This window comes from Leopardus geoffroyi, chromosome D3, assembly GCF_018350155.1.
Source record: "Leopardus geoffroyi isolate Oge1 chromosome D3, O.geoffroyi_Oge1_pat1.0, whole genome shotgun sequence".
In the NCBI taxonomy this organism is placed as follows: Eukaryota; Metazoa; Chordata; class Mammalia; order Carnivora; family Felidae; genus Leopardus; species Leopardus geoffroyi.
The window spans coordinates 20,915,120-20,928,169 of NC_059339.1; the positions used below are offsets into that span (position 1 = coordinate 20,915,120).

Sequence of the window (13,050 nt, forward strand, 5' to 3'; positions counted from 1 at the left end):
CAGGCTAAGTCTGATGGCAGGTTTTTGGCACCAGTTTGGCTGGACTTTTGGCCTGCAGGGGTTGCTAAATGTTCACCGTAGAGCTTTCTTATAAAAGTCCCAGCAAAGCAGGTTTTAAAGAGTGTATACGGTCAACAGTTATTTTGCTGTAGTTAGGTAAATAATCATCACACCAGGTTCTTTTTGAAACCACACTTATTTGGCAAACAAATGAATGTCCATTTGGCTGTAAGGAGTAAAAACAAGGGTGGTCGTAGAGGAAAAAAGTTTTTTTCAATAAACACATGGGTAAATACTCGATTCTAATCCTGTTCATTAAAACCTGGACTAGAACCTGATTTCCATAGCTTCCCACAATGTCTGGCTATAAGTCTCAAACCTAACATTTTGACTTTGGTCCCACCAACTGAGCTGGACTAACACTGCCCTTTTCCCAGGATTCGTGCAAAGTAAATCTGAACAACTTCAGAGAAAGTTGATGTAACTCCACAGCAGCTCACACAGAGGCAGTCTTCATGTTCTTCCTCTCCTTCCCTTCCCCATCCTCAGCCCCTGATTCCTTCCCATCATGAGGCCCCTGACCTTCCCCACCCTCCACCTCTCATCCGGAGCCCCAACCTGACTACGACTCATCCACAGCCCCTGCCAAGTCACACCTTCTTGCTCCCCTGCTAATCCTTCCTTATCTGTGCACAACTGGGATGCCATTTCTGGGCATCGGGTATGGGGTTCACTATCAAACTCTACAGTGGTCGAGCTCTAACCCCAAAGACCTCAACACTCCTCAAGATCCTGGGACACAACCTTCCTTTACAACACGTTTAGGTTCTGTGTCCTCTCTCTTCTCCCAGACACTGTCAACTCCCTGAACATGGGGACCCTTCCTGTCACGTCCACATGGGTCCCACATCCCTAGAGTCATTTGTGGCACACGCTAGGTGTTCAGGAAGTGCTGTGGATGCACATTATCTGGGCAGTAGGGTATCAACACTCAGACACACCTGGACTCTTTGTTCCTGGCTCTGTCCTGACCTGTCACAGACTCTGTCCCCAGGACAGCTGGCCCCTGACACGCAGGAATTTCTCCTCAGAAGGAGAATCTCCTACAATGTGTTCCTGCCGAGGACAGGCTTGGGGGCCTGAAGTTAATAGAATATGGATCATTTGCTAACCAAAGTTCCTTGAAATTGTTCTCAGACTACAGTTTACACCAAACGAAGGAAGCAGCTGACTTGGCCAAAGAGGGAAGGCTGCAAGAGGACCCCTATTGATGGGGAAACATCAGATTTTTGTCTCACTTCCCCAAAGGACTGGGCATTGCATAAGCAATGAGTTTCTTGTCCCACACTGAGCCATGATAATCAGCCTCGTCATCTGCCTGGAGCCCAGTGATGGTCAAGGAGCCTGTGTTGCCAGACCCGGAGCCAGAGAACCGGTCTGGACACCCCACAGGCCAAGTGTGCTCATGGAGAATGGCTTTAGGGGTCATTCCTGGGAGCTGTTGGTACCAAAACACACAATAACCGGCCCCAATGTTGGCTGGGCTTCCAGTGCAGGAAATGGTAAGTGTCTGGCCCAGGGACCCAGACACTGAAGATGGCTGAACCAGCACAGACTGGGCCAAAGACCCTGGAAGAAGAGACAGAGAGGATGAGGCTGGGGTCTAGAGACAAGAGGAGGAAGAAAGGCCCCTTCCCCTGTCTCTGCATCCAGTCACCGGTGCAGCGAGCAAGTAGGATGAGGAGGAGAGAGAACCAGGCCACGGTGGGGGTCATCACCTTTCCTGCCCTGTGTGACCCCACTGCTGAGCAGATCTTCCCTAATCCCTCCTTCCCCTCTTCATCCTCTGAGAGAGGGAGGGCCCATCCATGCATGACACCCCCAGCTCTCTGACCCTTCACAGGCCCCGGTTGGTTCCTCATCCTGAGGAGGACAGGGGTGGACAGGGCAGGGGCTGTGTGGGGCCAGGGGGTGGAGAGGTCCCAGATGGGAGCACTGAGCAGAAGGCAAAGGCAGTGCCAGGTGGCAGATCCCAAGAGTCAATAACCCTGACCCCTCAGAACCAGGCCCTGAGTGACCCCTAGTGTCCAGTCACAGACACACCATTGTGTGACATGGTGACCAGAGCCCATCAGAGAGACAGCTCCAGCCTCCCCACTGCTCCCTTGCTCATTCATGGTCAAGACTGAGCTGGTATCTCTGGGACACACTCCTTTGAGATCATGATCAAGCTCAGAACAGTGACAGGTCTCCATGGACAGGTGTTCCCTTCCGTCCAGGAGGCTGGCCGTTCCTCTTATGGGATTCCTCCCTGGTCCCTGGAACTCCCCTCCCACACCTGTTCACACAGCCCTGAGGAGTTGGGGAGCAGTCCTTTCCGGGTTGTGTAGAAGCCCTCGTTTGTTCCTAGAAGGGTTAAGCCCTAAAAAACTCGGTCATCTGTCACCATTTCCACCAGCTTAGAAACAGTCCTCCGCACACTGTGGGCACGGATTCCCTCCTATTATCTGTTCTGCAAGCACATAGACCCAACTCTGCAAGAGCCCTGCCAAGTGAGGCTGTGTGTGGAATTAACCTCAGAGCACAAAGGGCAAACCTGCAGGAAGTTCTAGGAGGGAAGGAGTGACAGCTGTAGGTGTTCTGACAGGGACCTGTTGGCAGACTTTATGTGTTAATCACCTATTAGACAACGGTTACCTTAAAATGAATGTGTGTCATTTTTTCCAAAAACTCAGCTCCGAAAGAGTGATTTAAACTCAGTGACAGTGTCAATGGGAAGGTACAGGTTCAATTGCGAGTGTGTTTCCCCGGACCCATGTTTCTGGCAGACAGAATATGATTTAAAATAGTGGTTGCCAAATGCGTGAAAACATAATGGAAAAGACGTGACTTTTAGTTCTTGGTTGAAGAGGGGCCAATACCTTGCTTAAATCACTTGATTCATTTTTATTATTATTATTATTTTAATAACAATTCTGCATATTAGGTCTGGTCTAACAGGTAAAGTAGGAAAGCCCAACATGGTGCCCTGGGAAACACCATGAGGAGCCTGTCCCAGTGAACTTCACACTGATCTCTCTGGTGGAATGAACAAACACAGAGTTTGCTGCATGGAACGATGAGGGCTCAGCCTCCTCTCAGGGTGGGTAAAGCAATAGTCCCTGTGTCTTGTGTTCACCGTGTTCAGGATAGAAAAATTGCTCAGTCAGCCGCCGCTGATTAGAGGAATGATTCCACTAGCTGAGGCCAATTTGACCGAGAAAATTCTTTCAAAGATCCCATATTGACTCAGCTGAGGTGGAGATAAGGGGCACTGTGTCTCTGAGGTCACAGGCCCTGTAGCCCTGACTTGAGACAGACGTTTCAGCAGAGGCCTATCCTGGCTGGAGGTGTCACTGGAGTGTCTGGGGGTGACAGTCCAGCCCTGAGAGGATGCAGAGTGTGCCTCGTGTCCCCGTGGGCCTTGAGCTCCAAGGGAGCAGCACTGAGGCTGCTGTCCCAGAATCAATGCGCTGATCAGCTTCAGGCGCTACCTGGAGCCCAGACATGGTTGGGGGCTCAGCCGCCCATGGGGACAGAGACTCACCCACGGATCCCTGAGCATCAGCCTCATCCCAGGAGAGCAGGTGTTCAAAGCAAGTCCTGCCCTGCTGATGGGACTCCAGTGACACTCGCTGTCACTGGGTTTCCTGCTCATGGGGATTCTGTTTCCTCGATTGTGACGCTGATGAAGGCTGGGTGAGCACAGGTTGACAATGACTCCTGGGGAGACAGAGGAACCTGGAAAGTGTCAGGTCCAGGACACTATACACTAGCTCATGCTGGACAAAGCAGGAAAGAGTATCCAATGGGAAGAAGTGTCTTCAACAAATGGTGTGGAGTAAACTGGACAGCAACGTGCAGAAGAACGACTGCACCACTTTCTTACACCATAATCCAAAATGAACTCAAAATAGATGAAAGACCCACGGGTGAGACAGGGAACCATCAAAATCCAAGAGAAGCACGCAGACAGCAACCTTTGACCTCGGCCATAGCAAATTCTTACTGGAACTGCAGGACACAAGGGCAGGCTTCCCCTCGATGAGCCACTCGGCATGAAGTTTTTTTTATTATTTTTTTTAATTTTTTTTAACATTTATTTATTTTTGAGACAGAGAGAGAGCATGAACGGGGGAGGGGTAGAGAGAGAGGGAGACACAGAATCGGAAGCAGGCTCCAGGCTCTGAGCCATCAGCCCAGAGCCCGACGCGGGGCTTGAACTCACGGACCGCGAGATCATGACCTGAGCTGAAGTCGGACGCTTAACCGACTGAGCCACCCAGGCGCCCCTATTTATTATTTTTTAAAAATGTTTGTGTGTTTATTTACTTTTGAGACAGAGAGCAACAGAGCATGAGTCGGGGAGGGGCAGAGAGAGAGGGAGACACAGAATCTGAAGCAGCTTCCAGGCTCCGAGCTGTCAGCACAAAGCCCCATGCAGGGCTCGATCCCAGGAACCGGGAGACCATGACCCGAACAGAAATAGACACTTAATGACTGAGCCACCGAGGCTCCCTGGGATGAAGATTATTTTGAGTTAAAAAGCAGTCAAGGTCCACACACACAGGAAAAGCTCTTCATGTCTCTTCAACTGAATAAAAAATTCAGTACGAGCACCTGCTCTGGGAAGCCAGCTGGCACCACAGACAACTGCACTAGGAAATGGACATGGTGGGGGGGACCGTGGTGGGGGAGGGGCGGCCAGCAGGGCCTGTTTGGTCACAGTCCTCTGTGTCCCATCATTTCCCAGGGGCCCTGCACACATTGTTTTCCCAACATCTACTCTATTCTTCTTCAGTCCGTGATGTGCATTTCTTTGCATTGAATACTAGACCCCTACCTCCTTCCATGTAATTCAGAAAAACATAGATCTCATTTTGCCTGCGTGTCTTTTGACTTTCTAGGTCTCCGTTGATTCCCAAATGTTCTCTATTAAATTTCTTGTGTGTCACTTCAACCTCCTCAAGGACAGGTCTCACCATAGAGGACTCTCCCCTACAGGAGCCTCCACAGAAGCTTCTCAAAAAAAGAGGCTCGGAGACAAGGACTGTGGACCCAGGGGTTTTGGTCTCACTTCCTCGTTATCTGTGTCACTGTGAGTAATGGTAGCTGCTCCCACTGCCATAACTTGTAGCACAGTAATAGTCAGCCTCGTCCTCAGGCTGCGGCCCAGAGATGAGCAGAAGCCCTGCATTGGCCGAGGCATCTTTGGACCCAGAGAAGCGGCTGGGGACCCCAGGGCCCTGGTGCTTATTTGAGTCTGAGTAGAACCTCAGTAGATACCGGGGAGAGGTCCCTTGTTTCTGCTGGTACCAGTATATGTGGTAGCCGCCAACGTTGTAGCCACTGCTCAGGGTGCAGGTGAGTCTGGCTGTTGTTCCCGGAGATGCAGACAGGGAGGACGGCTGGGTCAGCACAGGCTGGGACAGGGAAACTGCAAACACAGACACTCGTCAGTGATGGAACCTGAAATGCAGGCAAAATGTCCCAGGATGCTGAGCATGGCAAGCACCCTTTGAGATCCCCCTGTGCCCCTGAGGCCAGCCCCTACCTGTCCATTGAGACAGAAGCATGAGGACTAGAAGAGTCCAAGCCATGGTGACATAGACCATAGTACCCACACTGGGCTGGGCTGCCCCGGGCCTCCTTTTCTCCTCCACCCTCTGCCACAGGAGGAGCTGTCCATGCAAATGAAGTCCATCTACTGACTGCCCAGCCCCTCCCTGAGCCCTGGTGCTTCAGCCCAGCTGAAGAACACACCCTGGGGACGATGGAGGTTGGCTTCACCACTGGGGAGAACCCTGGGAGGAAGCACCTGCATGCACAACGCACAGGTCCCTGCTCGGGGGACCTTGCCACACCAGAAGGGACACACGTGCCGACTTCCCATCGGGGAGCCCAGAGCCCAGTCCCCAGGCCCAGGTTCTGAGCAGTTGTGAAGACACCACAGGGTACTCCCACAGCGCCCCCTTTTGACTGACAGGCACATACCTCACTGTGTCCAACAGCCCTGAGAGCCCAGCTGGTTTCCTCAGCTCCGTTTGTTCACACATCCTTGAGCTGAATCATGGCCAACGTGATCCCATAATACTGCCCTTGATGACTGCAGTGTTTTGCATGCTCAGAAGGTGTCCTGGTCTCTGTGAGATGCAAACATTACCTCCCATTAGTGGTAAGTTATTGACATCTGGCAAAAGATGCTGCAGACATCATATCCCTGCACTGGTGTGCGATGTAGCATCTGTAATGGGAATGTTTTTCAGCTCCTATGCAATGTAGCGATGGATGCCAACGAGTGTCCAATAAATTGGGTTTTGTTTTAATCTGCGATTTTTTAGCTCATTTATTGGCTAAGTGATTTATCAAGGAAAGGGAAAACAATGAATTTATCTTTGATGAAGTCCAATGTATCAGTTTTTTTATGGCTTGTGCTAATGGGGTCTTATCTAAACATGTTTATACAAACCCTAGAGCCTGACGACTTTTTCCATTCTTATGTTCACAACTGTATACTTTACAATTATGTCAATAATCCTTTTAGTGAATTTTTTTATGGAGTGAGAGTTTTCGGTGAGATTCATTTCTCTCGATGGACATCCAGTGGTTCTGTGGACATTTGTTCAAAGGCCATCCTTCCTCCTCTGAAAGGCTTCTGCAACCTTGTCAGTAAGGTTTTCTTATCCATAAGTATCCATAAGTATTTCTTATCCATGCTTTTGTGAGTTTGGTTCTGAGTTTTCTGTTCTGTTCCTTTGGCCACTGTGTCTACCTTTCATCCACACCACTCTGTCTTGTGATAGGAATTGAATTACACTTCTCTACAAATTGGGAAGAATTGTCATCTCTACTATATTGACTCTTCTAATCCTTAAACACAACATATCCCTCCACGGTTTGGGATCCATTTTGATCACATTTCCCAGCATTGTCGAGATTTCAGCATCCATGTCCTGTACATGTTTTGTTAAATATTCACCCAAATACTTCATCATGGAGTGGTTTGAAGTGTTATTTTTACCTTGTTTTTCAAAAGTTTATTGCTCGTATAGACGCAACTAAATGATCTTTCTACGTTGATCTTGTGTTCCGCCACCTTCCCGAAATTGCTTATTACCCTTTGAATTCATATATTTACATACATATTCATAGCTCCCTTTGAATTTTTCCCGTATATCATCCTCTGGCCTGAAAATAGGGACAATTGGCTCTTGTTCTCCTTAGTCTGTATGCCTCTCATTGTTTGACTTGCCTTATGGTTTGGTCAGGCACATCCAGTCCTATGGCTAACAGTAGTGTTGAGACTGGACATGATGACCTTGGTTGCCACCCTGGGGGAAAAGCTTTCAGAGCTTCACCTCAGTGTGTGTTAGCTGTGGTGTTTCATCATTTTCTTTACCAAGCTGAGGATGTGCTCCTCTATTTTCATTCTCTGAGAAATGTTGTCTTTTTCATTCATTCATTCATTCATTCATTCACTCATTCATTCTCATTCTTTGTCATGAATAGGTTTTGCATTGTGTGAAATGCTTTTTCTGTATTGATTGATAAGACCAGGTTTTTTTTTAAATAATTTTTAAAATTCAGTGTATTCATTTATTTACTTAGAGAATGATAGCTTGAGCTGGGGATGGGGAGAGAGAAGAGGAGAGAAAGGATCTCAAGCAGGTTCCATGTTGTCAGCGTGGAGCCCCATGGAGCACTTGACCTCAGGAACCCTGAGATCATGACCTGAGCTGAAATCAAGAGTCCTATGCTTAACTGAGACAATCTGGTGCTCCAGGATTTTTTCTTATTTGGCCTGTTAATATTGGAGATTACATTGACTGATTGTTTAATATAAAACTGGCCTTGCATCCCCACAATACACCCCATTTCATCGTTGTGTGTATTTCTTGTGATACATGTATATAACTGAATACTGTTTTTTTAGTATTTTCTTTGAAATAGTTTTCTGCTTATTTGTGTGACATATTCCATTTTTGTCTGTTTTGTGCTAGGGTGCTATTGACACCAGCTACTGAATGACAATCGTAGAAAGAATCATTTCTGGGGCACCAGGATGGCACAGAGTACTGTTCATGATTTCTGCACACGTTGTGGTCTCACGGTTCATGGCATCGAGCCCATCAGAGGGTTCTGTGCTGACAGTGCAGAATCTGCTTGGGTTTCTCTCTCTCTTCCCCTCTTTCTTTCTCTGTCTCTCTCTCTCTCTCAAAAACAAACTTAAAAAAAAAACAAAGAATTCTTACCTTAACCCAATTCAGCATATAGATCCACAAGCAAGGAATATCTATTCATTCATTCCAGTTTTCTCTAATTTCTCTTACGATGCTTTGTAGTTTTCCATATACAAGGCTTTCAATTTTTCCAAAATACATCCTTAAGAATTGCATAATTATATCACTATAAATGGAACTGCTTTAATTTTTATATATTGATGGTTTATTGCCTCTATATAGACTACCATTTATCTCCTCATTCTGTTTTCGTAACCTGAGGGCCAGAATTGAAGCAATCAGACCCAAACCATCTGCGACTGAGCCCTAGAGCTGATTGGGAATCAACACCTTTTGTTCTCGGACATCTCCACTGAATATTTTTTTTATCTCTCAGCAACAAAGTTTGCCTTTGAAAATATGAACACGGTGAGAATGGGTCATCAGTCTAAAAATATAACTGAAGGAAAGGATATGACAGTGTCACATCATCTGTCTCTGGGACAACGGAGAGTCTGTTGAAGATCTGAGCACAGAAGTCACCCCCTGAGCCACCTGAAGGGTAACATCACCAGACCCAGAGGGTGAAGGGAGATTTTGTCTCACTTCCCAATGGGACTGACGCACTACATAAGCATTAGCACTATCGTGGCATATGAGACAGTAATAGTCAGCTTCTCCTCATGCTGGAGTCCAGAGATATCAGAAAACCTGAACTGGTCAAAGCATCTTTGGATCCGGAAAATGATAGGAGACCCAAGATCCCTGGAGTGCATCTGACTCTGATTTGGATCTCAGCAGAAACCAGGGATGGCTCTTTGCCTTCTGCCAGTGCCTATATATGGTGTCACTTCTCAGGGTGCAGATGTGGGTCAGCACCGGCTGGGAAAGGTTTGCTTCTTCCAAACACAGACACTCCTGTGTAATGGGGCAGGGATGGAGGTGAAGCTGCTTGGGGGTCTGATCCAAAGGGGTTGACAGAGGGACAGGGGACTCCCCAGTTGTCCGAGAACTGGAAGGGAATGTGAGGGATCTACATGCAGCTGTATGTTCTGTCCATTTTCCTCCCAAGGGATGGACCCTGGAGATAGGAAACTACAGCAAGATCACTTCTAGTTTCCTCTGAAATCCTAACATGGAGATGGAGGTCAGACCTGAAGAGCCAGAGGTAGAGACTGAGGGTCTGAGGGACACGGGAACAGATGAGAAAGAGGAGGGAGGGTTTGGGGGGTGTTGGCAGGGAGAGTCTGCAGGATCTGGTCCAGATTCACAATAGCTGGTTCAGACAGAGGGCACTTTGACTATGACTAGGGTTATTGTCCATATATCACCTGTGGGTACCTCAGTAGTGACACAAAGCCCTTTAAGGACCACATGGTGACACTGATGTGTGCATGAATGTTTGCTGGGCAGCACGTTCAGGTGCAGCCACAGTATTTTTTTCTGTGCCTCTTCTCCAGACCCCGTGGGGACGTGCGGTTGGCCTCTGTTATGTCAACTGTCAGTGTCTTCCCGGGATGCCCAATTTTTTCTCACATTACATTCAAACATGAGCATTTCTATTTTCCCTGTTCAAGGAAAGATCTTTCAGCAGAAGAATCCCATGTGCATGTGTCTCCAGGTAAGTTTCATACTGAAAAGATGCTCGGAATCATGATCTTTGTGCACAGGTATTTTCTCTCGCTTGCTCGCTATCTGAGATGCTGTGAGCAATGAAAGCCGCTCCCACTGCCATGAGCTGTAGCACAGTAACAGTCAGCCTCGTCCCCAGGCTGCGACCCAGAGAGGAGCAGAAGCCCTGCCTTGGCCAAGGCATCTTTGGATCCCGCGAAGAGGCTGGGCACCCTGGAGTCTTCTCCATTCTGAGTCTCCCCCTTAAAATTTCTTGCAGGATTTGTTTAGTGGTCACAAATTCCTTTAGCTTCTGTTTCCCTGTTAACTCTTTATCTCTCCTTACATTCTGAATGACAACCTTCCCGGAGGAAAGATTCTTGGCTACATATTTTTCCCATTCAGCCCATTGAGTATATCCTGACACTCCTTTCTGGCCTTCCAAATCTCTGTGGACAGATCTGCTGCGACCTTGATCTGTCTTCCCTTAGAGGTTAAGGACCTTGTCCCCCATGCTGCTTTCATGACTCTCAGTTTTTCTGTGTATTTTGTGAATTTAGCTATGATATGCCTTGGTAATGGTCATTATTTGTTGAATCTAATTTGTGCTCTCTGTCCTTTTGGATTTTGATGTCTGTACCTTCCCTAGATTAGGGAACTTTTCAGCTATAATTTGCTCACATATATGTTCTCCCCCTTTTTCTCTCTCTTCGTCTTCTGGGACGCCCATGATATGAACGTATTCCTCTTAGTAAGTCCCTGAATTCTCTAAATCCTGTATTGTGATCTTTCGCCTTTGTTTTTCTCTTTTTTTCGGCATTATTATTTTCCAGAATTTTATCTTCCATAACACTGATTGTGCTCTGTTTCATCCATCCTCACTGTCATGGCATCCATTCAAGATTGCATCTCAGTTGCAGCATTTCCAACTTGGGCTTGACTAGATTTTAGTTCTCTTGTCTCTGCAAAAAGGGATTCTCAGTGGTCTACTATGTTTTTTTCAACCTCAGCTAGTATTCTTATAATCATGGTTTTAAATTCTAATTTAGACATCTTACTTATATCTGTGTTGATTACATCCCTGCACATCATTTCTCCTTTTACGTTCTTTTGGGGTGATTTTCTCCATCTTGTCACTTTGGGGAAAAATAATAATAAATTAAAATTAAAAATTAGAGTTAAACAAATTTTTAAAAATAAGCAAAGAAAGCAAGCTAGATGCTAGATGTGTTTTCGTTTGCTTGATAAGAGATACTTGATGGAAAAGAGAAAAAAGAGAAAAGAAAAACAGTTTACAAATTTACAATATTTTTTAAAAATTGAAATTATACAAAATGAAGAAAATAAAATAGGGTAAAAAGTTTTGCTCTTTTTTTATCCAAGAAAGAAAAGAAATAAAAACAACAAAAACTGGAGCAAACGAAAGAACAAACGAACAAGCAAACAAAATGAAATTGAAAGAAGCTAGATCCCGTTTCTCCTAGAACTGAAACTTTGTAGCACAATATGGTCCCCAGATTCAGCCCATGGAAGGGGTTTGCCTTGTTCTGGGGGATGTGCCCAGAGGTTGCAGATGGATAGGGCTCTGTGTAATGGCTCCATTCTCCATTTGGTGGTGCTGTTTCGCTCACTGGGGTGGGTAAGTGTGGGTCTGCTACAGGCTAAAATGGCTGCATCCTGCCCTCTAGTCTCCTGAGCAGAAAAATTTCACACCCTCTTGGATGCGCACCCTGTCACCTCTCCTTTGTCTCAGGCTTCTGTCCATTCCCCACCTTTACACTGTCTGCGTTTATTTATTTATTTTGAGAGAGCGAGACAGAGTGTGAGCGGGGGAAGGGCAGAGAAAGAGATGGAGACACAGAATTGGAAGCAGGCGCTAGGCTCTCAGCTGTCAGTACAGAGCCTGATATGGGGTCGAACCCATGAACCATGAGATCATCACCTGAGCCAACGTGGGAATGCTTAACCAACTGAGCCACCCAGCTCCCCAGAGCTTAGGTCTTCAAAGCATTTAGAGCACTCAGCACTTCAAGAAGACACATGTGTTAGTATAAATTGGTCGTGGAATAATTTAGATTGATACTAGGTAATCTGTCAATCTCAGGAAAACTTCCATGAAAGAAGGTATACTGTAAAGCACCCCTCAGTTCCCAACCCCATGCCACATCCCTCCTAGGGATTAGTGTGGCTGCAAGAAACCAAGGCCTCGCCAGAATAAACGAATAATAATAATAATTATAAACAGATGTGGATTTCTCTTTCATCTTGTATGACCTTAATATCTTGGCTTTATGACTAGTGAGCATATTCTGCCTGGTGTTCACAATCTGGAAAATGTACCTGTTTGGGTGCAACTTTTTGGCCAACCAAACAGACTGGAGAACATTCTCCCTCTGCCTGTCTATGCCTCTGTCTCTCTCTTGGTCCAGATGGGCCTGCTGTTGGGGGAGTTAGTCATGAGAGTTTCCAGACCCTAGGAAACATCTGTCACTTCAACCTTCAAGTTTGTGCTGGAAAGTCTATTCCAGGAGCACCAGCCCAGTGTCCCAGTTTAGTGGGCCTGTGACACCGTTGTGTCATAATTACCGGTGAGACTGGGGACGCCATTTTCACTACAGCCTCCTTACCACCTGTGCAACAAAGGTTTTTGCTTTCTTAGACTAATTTAGGAGTAAACTTTGGATTGTTGGGCAACCCAATCAGGTGTAGGCCAGCAGCATGGGTGGTGAAAGAATTCACCCAAGCAGAGCAAAGGAGATAGAAGTTTAGGGAATACACTGTAAGGGAGCAGCAGGCAGGACAGCAAAGCAGAGATGGTCTCCCAGGAGGCAGTGGTGGGGGCTATGGTCAAGAGGGGAAGGTAAGGAGGTGTGAAATATTTGGCTTTTTTTTTCCTTTTTTGGTACCTGTGTCTGGGTAGGAGTCAGCTAGGGCTTATAGATATTTTGAGGTGACTTGTCTAACGGGCCTGTTTGCCTCCAGCCCCCTTGTCACTGTGGGACCTTCTACCATACTCAGGTGACCATTGCTCAAGCCTGTCGCCTAAAACTGGCCTCTGTGTTCCCGCTTACTAGATCAACAATGACAAATCCTTGCCATTTGGGCAGAGATCTCATCTTCAGTAGCGGCTCATGTTGAACAGTGGGGGTGTGCTGTCCATACATAAACTTGTCTGTCCGTC

The 13,050-nt window shown here is 46.8% G+C and overlaps 1 gene segment (V, D, J or C); it reads right to left on the minus strand.

Annotated features, from left to right (window-relative positions):
• The window catches only part of LOC123587586, a 1,001,573-nt gene that overhangs the window by 857,485 nt on the left and 131,038 nt on the right, over positions 1-13,050 (minus strand).